Source organism: Rhinopithecus bieti, unplaced genomic scaffold (genome assembly GCF_001698545.2).
Source record: "Rhinopithecus bieti isolate Rb0 unplaced genomic scaffold, ASM169854v2 scaffold_1618, whole genome shotgun sequence".
Classification (NCBI taxonomy): domain Eukaryota; kingdom Metazoa; phylum Chordata; class Mammalia; order Primates; family Cercopithecidae; genus Rhinopithecus; species Rhinopithecus bieti.
Window position 1 is genome coordinate 3692404 of NW_016803937.1, and position 8478 is coordinate 3700881.

Consider the following 8478-nt stretch of genomic DNA (forward strand, 5'->3'; position numbering starts at 1 on the left):
GGAAGGAAGGAGGGAAGGAGGGAAGGAGGGAGGGAAGGAAGGAGGGAGGGAAGGAAGGAAGGAGGGAAGGAAGGAGGGAAGGAAGGAAGGAGGGAAGGAAGGAGGGAAGGAAGGAAGGAGGGAGGGAAGCATGGAATGCAGGAAGGAGGGCGGGACGGAGGGAGGGAAGGAAGGAGGGAAGGAAGGAAGGAAGGAGGGAAGGAAGGAAGGAGGGAAGGAAGGAAGGAGGGAAGGAAGGAAGGAGGGAAGGAAGGAGGGAGGGAAGGAAGGAAGGAGGGAAGGAAGGAGGGAGGGAAGGAAGGAGGGAGGGAAGGAAGGAAGGAGGGAAGGAAGGAAGGAGGGAGGGAGGGAAGGAAGGAAGGAGGGAAGGGAAGGAAGGAAGGAAGGAAGGAGGGAAGGAAGGAGGGAAGGAAGGAGAAAAAGGGAATGCCTGCTGATGCTTGATGCTTGCCTTCTCTTCTACTTCTGTCCTATCCTCTGCTGCCTGCTTAATGTCTGAGCCCTCCACTGCCTGCTTAGCAGCCTCCAAAACTCTCCACGCTCCCTAAGGGGCCAAAGGCTTAGCCTTGCTCGCCCTCCACTCCAATTAAGCTGAACTCCTTGATTTTCCTTGTACACATGCCTCTTGTTCTGGTTACCATTGCTGCACAACAAATATTTAGTGTGAAACAACAACCATCATCTGTTTTGCCCACAAATCTGCAATTTGGACAGGGCCTGAAGAGAGAGTTTGTCTGTTTCATGAGACACCAGCTGAGGCATGTATGTCATCTGGGGCTAGAACATCCACTTCCAAGATGGCACACCCACATGGGCAAGCACCTACCACGTGGCTGCCAAGTTGGTTCTGGGCTCTTGTTTTCTCCACAAGAACCTCTCCCGGGGCGGCTTGGGCTTCCTCACAGCATGGCCCCTGACATCCAAGCAAGAGCATCTCCAGAAAATCAGGTGGAAGCCGCATCGCCTGTGATGGCCTACTCTCTCAAGTCACCTCACATCACGTTGGCGGTCATCACGGGCCTTCCTAGATTAAAAGGAGGGAACATAGGCACCACCTCCTGATGGGAACAAAGTCAAAGGCATAAATAGAGCACAGGCTGAGTGCAGTGCTTCTGCCTATAATCCCAGTGCTTTGGGAGGCCCAGGGAGGAGGATCACTTGAGGCCAGGAGTTTAAGACCAACCTGGGCAATGTAGTGAGACCCTGTCATTACAAAATAAAAAATAAAATAAACTGGGTGTGGCAGTGTAGACCCACTAGTTGGAGGCTGCAGTGAGCTGTGATCACACTGCTGCACTCCAGCCTGAGTGGCGCAGCATTAAGACCCTGTCTCTAAAAAAGAAGGAGGGGTTGGCCGGGTGCGGTGGCTCACGCCTGTAATCCCAGCACTTTGGGAGGCCGAGACGGGCGGATCACGGGGTCAGGAGATCGAGACCATCCTGGCTAACACGGTGAAACCCTGTCTCTACCAAAAAAATACAAAATCTAGCTGGGCGAGGTGGTCGGGTGCCTGTAGTCCCAGCTACTCGGGAGGCTGAGGCAGGAGAATGGCGTGAACCCGGGAGGCGGAGCTTGCAGTGAGCTGAGATCCAGCCACTGCACTCCAGCCTGGGCGACAGAGCGAGACTCCGTCTCAAAAAAAAAAAAAAAAAAAGGGGGGGGGGGGGGGGGGGAAGGAGAAGGGAGAAAAAGAAGGAGAAGGGGGAAGAAGAAAAAAAAAAAAAAAAAGGAGGGGGAGGAGGAGGAGGAAGGAGAAGGAGGAAAAAGAAGGAGAAGGAGGAAGAAGAAAGAGAAAGAAGAAGAAAATGTGGATGGGAGATGTTGTGGCCCCATTTGGAAACTACAACCTGCCACCCGGTTCAGGCAGTTCTTCTCCCTGGAACGCCTTTGCTACCAACCCCAGTCTCTCTGCAAGGTCCAGTTTCATGGAAGCCTAGTGCCCCTCTGTGCCAGGCCCTGCCAGCAAGAAGCTTTGCTGTCCTCCAGCTCCCACAGCACGTGTTCCCTCCCTCCCCTGTGAGCGGGGTGCTCTTCTGTTGTTTCACAGTCACTGATGTGCGGGACATCACAGGAAGAGGTGCCTTGTCGCTGGGGCTCACAGCCTAAGGCTGATCAGCTCACCTACACCCCTTGCCACTGTCTCTAATAAATAAATTTCCTAAAGGTAGTGACTTAGTCTCACACATCAGTATATTCCCAGCACCTCTATCATAGGCGCTACCGTATTTATTTAGTTAGTTTTTGTTTTCTGTTTTGTGTTGTTGTTTTTTTTTTTGAGACGGAGTCTTGCTCTGTTGCCCAGGCTAGAGTGCAATGTCACGATCTCGGCTCACTGCAACGTCCGCCTCCTGGGTTCAAGCTATTCTCATGTCTCAGCCTCCCAAGTAGCTGGGATTACAGGCGCCCACCATCGCGCCGGGCTAATTTTTGTATTTTTAGTAGAGACAGGTTTTTGCCATATTGGTCAGGTTGGTCTCAAACTCCTGACCTCAGGTGATCTGCCCGCCTCTGCCTCCCAAAGTGCTGGGATTACAGGCGTGAGCCACCGCACCCAGCCTTGTTTAGTTTTTTAGAGACAAGGTCTTGTGCTGTCACCCAGGCTGAAGTGTAATAGTGTGATGGAACTCTGGGGCTTAAGCAATGATCCTGCCTGAGCTCTGGGATTACAGGTGTGCACCACTGTGCCTGGCCCTTATTTAGCATTCATATTGCCTGCTATGTACCAGGACTGTACTTAACACTTGACAGATATTTTAACTCACATAATTCTCATGGAAACCCTGAGAGATAGTGTATTAGTCAGTTTTCTTTTTGCTGTGATGTTGCTGTGTAACAACCACCCCCTCCGCCCCCAAACTCAGTGGCTTGGAACAGCGAGCACTGATTCCTCACTCACGGGTCTGTGGGTTGGCCGTGGCCTTGCTGATTGGCTGCGAGGAGCTGGGCTTTATCAGCTACAGTTGGACTCCAATTTCCTTCAAGTGTCCTGTCATTTAGGCACCAACCAGAGTGTGCTCATTCACTCAGTAGGTGGCAGAGGCACAGAGCACAGGCAGAGCCAATGCATTTGCAGCTTCTGCTTGCGACACGTGCCCACATTCCCTCAGCCAAGCAAGTCGCATGGCCAAGCCCAACACTGTGAGCCGGGAAGTTGCACGGCACAAGGAAGGGACAGACAATTCTCCTAAAGACGGGGAAAGGTGAGTCAGAAACAATAACCTAATCTCTCGCAGGTCGGTGCTCTTTATTACCTGCATTTTACAGACAGGGGATTGGAGGCACCTAGAGGTTAAATCATTTGCCCAAGGTCATCCGAGGTAAGTAAGTGGCAGAGGTGGGAATCAAACCCAGAGCCTGTGGTTTTACCACCCAAGGGATCTGCTTCTCTTGCGCTTGTTGATTGGCCAGGCAAATAGTCGCCCCTTCCTTCTGGCTTCTCAGAGCCCCTTCTGCCACCTAGAAGCCAGACTGGACCCTCTGCCCCTCCTCTTGAATGCAGGGAGTGCTGGGTCTCAGGGTTGCAGGAAACTTCATGCCTCCCTGAATACTCCTCAGCGGTCTGCCGTGGCTGGTCACCGGCTTCCTCTAGGATTCCAGGGCCTGCAGCAACCTGGCTGAGGGCTCTGAGCTGGGGACATGAGAGGGAGGGCCAGCTAGAGGCTGCAAGGCTCCAGGACTCTGGGTGTGGCTTTCTCTCAGGGGCCTGGGCTGAGTTCCCTTATCCCCTAGAGGAACTGGGGCCCAAGGCATGCATAGCAATCCCCAGCTTTGGGCCTGGTGTAACCAGAGGCCTCAGTCCTGGTCAGCATCCCCAGCGAGGTCAGCGTTTTAGAGGTGTTACTCCATGATGATGTCTGCTGAGTAAGGGCCGAGAGACCCTTCCTGGTGACAGCTGCCCCCCCACGCTGCAGTCAACCCCATGGCGTACCCACTGCACAGCTCCTCTGCCCCTCTTATGCTTCCCGTAAGCTCTGCCTCCCCTAGGAAGGGAGGGGCACGGCGGAGGGGGGCCTGCTCCGCACAAGCTGTCACACAGGAAGGCATGGGAGCTGGGGGAAGGGCACCCACTGCAGCCCTGGCACCAGGGAGTGGGTAGGAGCAAGAGCTTTGGTGTCAGCCAGCTCCCCGTTGTGCTATGTGATCCTGGAAAGTCACTCAACCTCTCTGAGCCTTTTCTTCACCTGTACAGTGGGGATAGTAACTACCTACCTTATGGAAGCATACGAGGATTGCATAAATCATCCATGCAGCCCATCTACCGCCACGTGGAGTTTGGCACAGAGCAAACAGTTTCTAAATGGAAGTCATCATGATCAGGTGGGCTGTCAACCTCTCTGAGCCTCCGTTTGCTCTTCTAGGGAATGGGGACAATGCAATGGGAACCTGAGGATTGTGTGAAATTGCGCAAATGCATGAATGTGGGCTGGGGTAGTAAGAGGGAGGGCCCTGCAGCGGCCCACCTAGGGTCCTATCTAGTGGATGCTCCCAGTGCCCACCCATTGCTATGACGCCAGCAGCCCACTGCAAGCATCCTCTTCCTTTCCAAGGTTCTCTCTGGTGCATGAATAGGTGTGGCGGAGGTGGGGGCTCCTGAAGACCAACCAGGGGTACTAGGGACCTTAGACTCTCGGGAGCAGCCTGCACCTGATACCAGGAGGGGGTCAATAAATACCCCTGCCTCCTTGCCCCTTAGTGGTGGTGTGGTGGGCAAGTTGGAGGAACTGTTCTTCTCAAACTGTCACGTGCTGTCAGTGGAGATCTGGTTCAAAGGCAGAGGTCTGGGCTGGGGTCTGTGATTGTGCATCTCCAACCAGCTCCTGGGGGGTTGGCTCATGTCGATGGTCCACAGGCTACACTTTCAGTAGTGAGGCTTCGTAGCTGCCCAGAGGTTCCCAAGTGGAACTGAGCCCTGGCTGCCGGCCATAGAAACCTGTTCGCTAACCTGAACTGACTCCTGAAGTTCCCCATCTCAACCTCTCTTCTTGGGACTGCCTTCCAAATAAACCACTTCCACTTGGATCCTGTTTGGGGCCCCAACCTCAGAGGACGCTCCCGCACTCCGCCTATCAGCTGGATGGCCTCGAGCAAGTCACTTGGCCTCTGTGGGCCTCAGTTTCCTTAATCTTCAAATGGAGACAGTAACCAGGAGGTGTAGAAGACGGCGTGAATGAACACGCGCAAGGAACCGGAAATGCTAGCACCAGTGGAGGTTTGCACAGCTGTGCTGGAGAAGAGTAAGGCTGATCCCCGTTGCTACAGCATTGCTGGGGTGTTGGGCTCTCAGTGAACCGGACGCTTCATCAAAGGCTGGGGATGCTCTGTAGGTGGGAATGGGTGCCTCTTTGGAGCAAATCCAGAGTGAAGATTTATGTTGAACCCAAAACATCACTCCCCTATTCTTATTTTTTATCTGTTCTTCTTTAAATACGTCCTGGGGAAATGGTTCCTAACGTCTGCAGTTTATTTTTCATTTATTTTAATGCCAAAGCCAAGCATACTGATTAAAACCAACAATAAAAAAGCTTCGTGAATGGCTCCCCCAAAGTGTGTGTTGGGGGAACATGGGGCACAGTAAATGGCAAATGAAGAGGAAATAGATGGAAATTAATGGTGCCGGCTGCCGACAAAGCCCGTTAACCCTAACCCTGGTGTGTCCGGGGAAAGTTCCCAGGTTCCAAGCGGCCAGGGAACGTTCTGGTCTTGAAACTTGGGATTCATGTTGTATTCCTCCAGGAAGGGAGGTTGGGAGGGAGAAAAGTGTGAAAACAGATGGAAATGTAATTTTTTAATGACAGCAGCAGATGGCAAAAAGACACAAGAGTGTATTCACACCATGTCGGAGCCATTTGAGAACGCCTGGCCCAGCCGTAATGTGCGCGGCGGGCTGTCACGATGGCTCCCCGGCCAAACCCAGGAGCCGGTGCGCTGCAGGCAGGAACATGCTGGTCCCCCAGGGAGGTGTGGGCCGGGCTGCCAGGCTGTGCAGAGCTACAGGTAGATGGGGAAATACCTGTGGCCACCTGGGTTGGATCTGGAAGCTTCCCTGTGCCTGGCTTTTCTGGGCAGAGTGTAGCTGGTCCATGGGCTCTAGATTCAGACCCCACTCTTGGTGCCTTGGCTGCTCGGCTCACCTGCCTCCAGGTGAGTCTCCTGATGCTATACTGCATCCTACCCTCGACTTCATGCACCCTAAATTCCCTTCTAAAGTGTATATCTAGGCTGGTCATGGTGGTGTGCACCTGTAATCCCATTGTTTTGGGAGGCTGAGGCAGGAGGATGGCCTGAGCCCAGGAGTTCGAGGTTGCAGTGAGCTATTATCACGCCACTGCATTCCAGCCTGGGGAACAGAGCAAGACCTGGTCTCGAAAATAAATAGGCTGGGTGTGGTGGCTCACACCTATAATCCCAGCACTTTGGGAGGCTGAGGCGGAAGGATTCCTTGAGCCCAGGAGTTTGAGACCAGCCTGGGGAACAAAATGAGACCTTGTCTCTACAAAAAATCAAAAAATTATCTGGGTATGGTGGTGCATGCCTGTGGTCTCAGCTATACAGAAGGCTGAGGCAGGAGGACCACTTGAGCCCAAGAGGTCAAGACTGTAGTGAGCTGTGATTGCACCACTACACTCTGGCCTGGGTGGCAGAGTGAAACCTGTCTCAAAAATATTAATAAAATAAATAAAATGCAGCTCTGTCATGTCACCCCAGTGTTTCCTATAATGAGATGGCTTGCCTTAAAGGGCTTCTCATTGCCTTCAGGATCAAGTCCAAGTTCTTCAAAGTAGCTCGCAAGGGCAGGCCCCTTCAGGCTGGCCCCCACCCATCTTTCTGGCTTCACCGCTGGCCCCCGCCCTGGTGGGATGCTGCACTCAGTGGGAGAGGAACGCCTGGCAGGGCTGTTGAGAGACAAGCCTTGCTGCTGCCTAGAGGACAAGCCACTGTCTATTGAGCAAGGCTGTGCCAGACACCACTGAGGACTTTACCTGCGTCAGTCCCTTTAAGCCTTGCAACAGCTCCAGGAAAAGGTGATGTTCAAAATAAGCCTCAGGTGAAGTGGTAGGGGCCCAGTCCATCAGACCCACTGCTGCTGGCCAGAAACACTGGGCCATGAGCACCAGGTGGAATCGGCCCTGCAGGAGGTCACGTGGTTGCCCCCCTCGCAGACCAAGGTGCGCTGCATGCCCAAGTGTCACAGCAGGAGTCGCAGAGGTGTCGACAGCACCCGGAGCACGTGGGACGCCCCGCTTGCGAAGTCATCCTTTCCTATTCTCAGGGCCCTGCTCCGTGCCATATCCCTGGCTTGTTTCAGTGGAGGCAGGGCAGGAAGAGTTACCCCCGAAGAGGTGTTCTCCATTCTGTGTGTCTTTTTGGTTGTGCCACTGTTTTTCTAGCCCCCTCCGCAGCTCAGTGTTGACACCACCAGCTGCTAGCTACTGCTTTCCCCTAAGCTCCCCACAGGAGACCCCAGGAGACAGGCTGGGCTCACTTGATGCCACAGCAGTGGCTCCTTACCTTAGCTGGGGAGTCTGGAAAATTCTGTTGTCCTGGCCCTGCCCCTAGAGGTGCTGATTTCTTTGGTCCAGGAGGAGGCCTGGTCATGGGGCAGGTGGTTCTACTGCAGATGGGGCTGGGAGTTTGAGGAGTCTCTCCCCCATCTGCTCATGTCTTCACTGCAACTCATCATTTTCCTAGGCCGCTGGTCTCCTCACTGTAAGAGGGTGAATTAAGGGTCGAATTAACACACTCTGTGCAGGTGACCCACAGGTGCTCAGCCCCAGAATGACCTGTGCAGGTGCCTCAGTGGGCAGGTCTCGCCCCAAGTGCTGCCAGCCCAAAAGTCAGACACACGTGTGAGTGGCCCACAGAGCACCCGGTCTCCTTGCAGGCACTCAGTCTCAGGGGCCACCTTGCAAGCACTGTTTCCCACATGCTGGGCAAAGCATCCCATCATTGCTGAAACATGACTGCTTTAAAATAGCACAACCAAGTCTCATTTTTGGAGGACCATTTGGCCTGTCTAAATTCTAATGTCACCAGAAGATACTGTTGCCGATTATCCCGAAATAGGTTCACAGATTCCACGGTGTTATAGTTTTAAGGCTGGGTGTGGTGGCTTACGCCTGTACCTAGCACTTTGGGAGCCCAAGGTGGGAGGATCACTTGAAGTCAGGAGTTCAAGACCAGTCTGGACAACACAGTGAGACCCCCATCTCTACACAAGATACAAAAATTAGCCTGACATCGAGACACATGCCTGTAGTCCCAGCTACTCATGAGGCCAAGGGAAGAGAATCACTTGAGCCCAGGAGACTGAGGCTGCAATGAGCTGGAATCATGCCACTGCACTCCAGTCTGGGTAACAGAGTGAGACTCCATCTCAAAAAGCAAAAACAAAAAAGAAACAATAACAAAAAAAACCACCCACAATAAATAAAATAAAATAGTTTATTTATATTCTCTCTTTTTTTTTTTTTTTTTTTT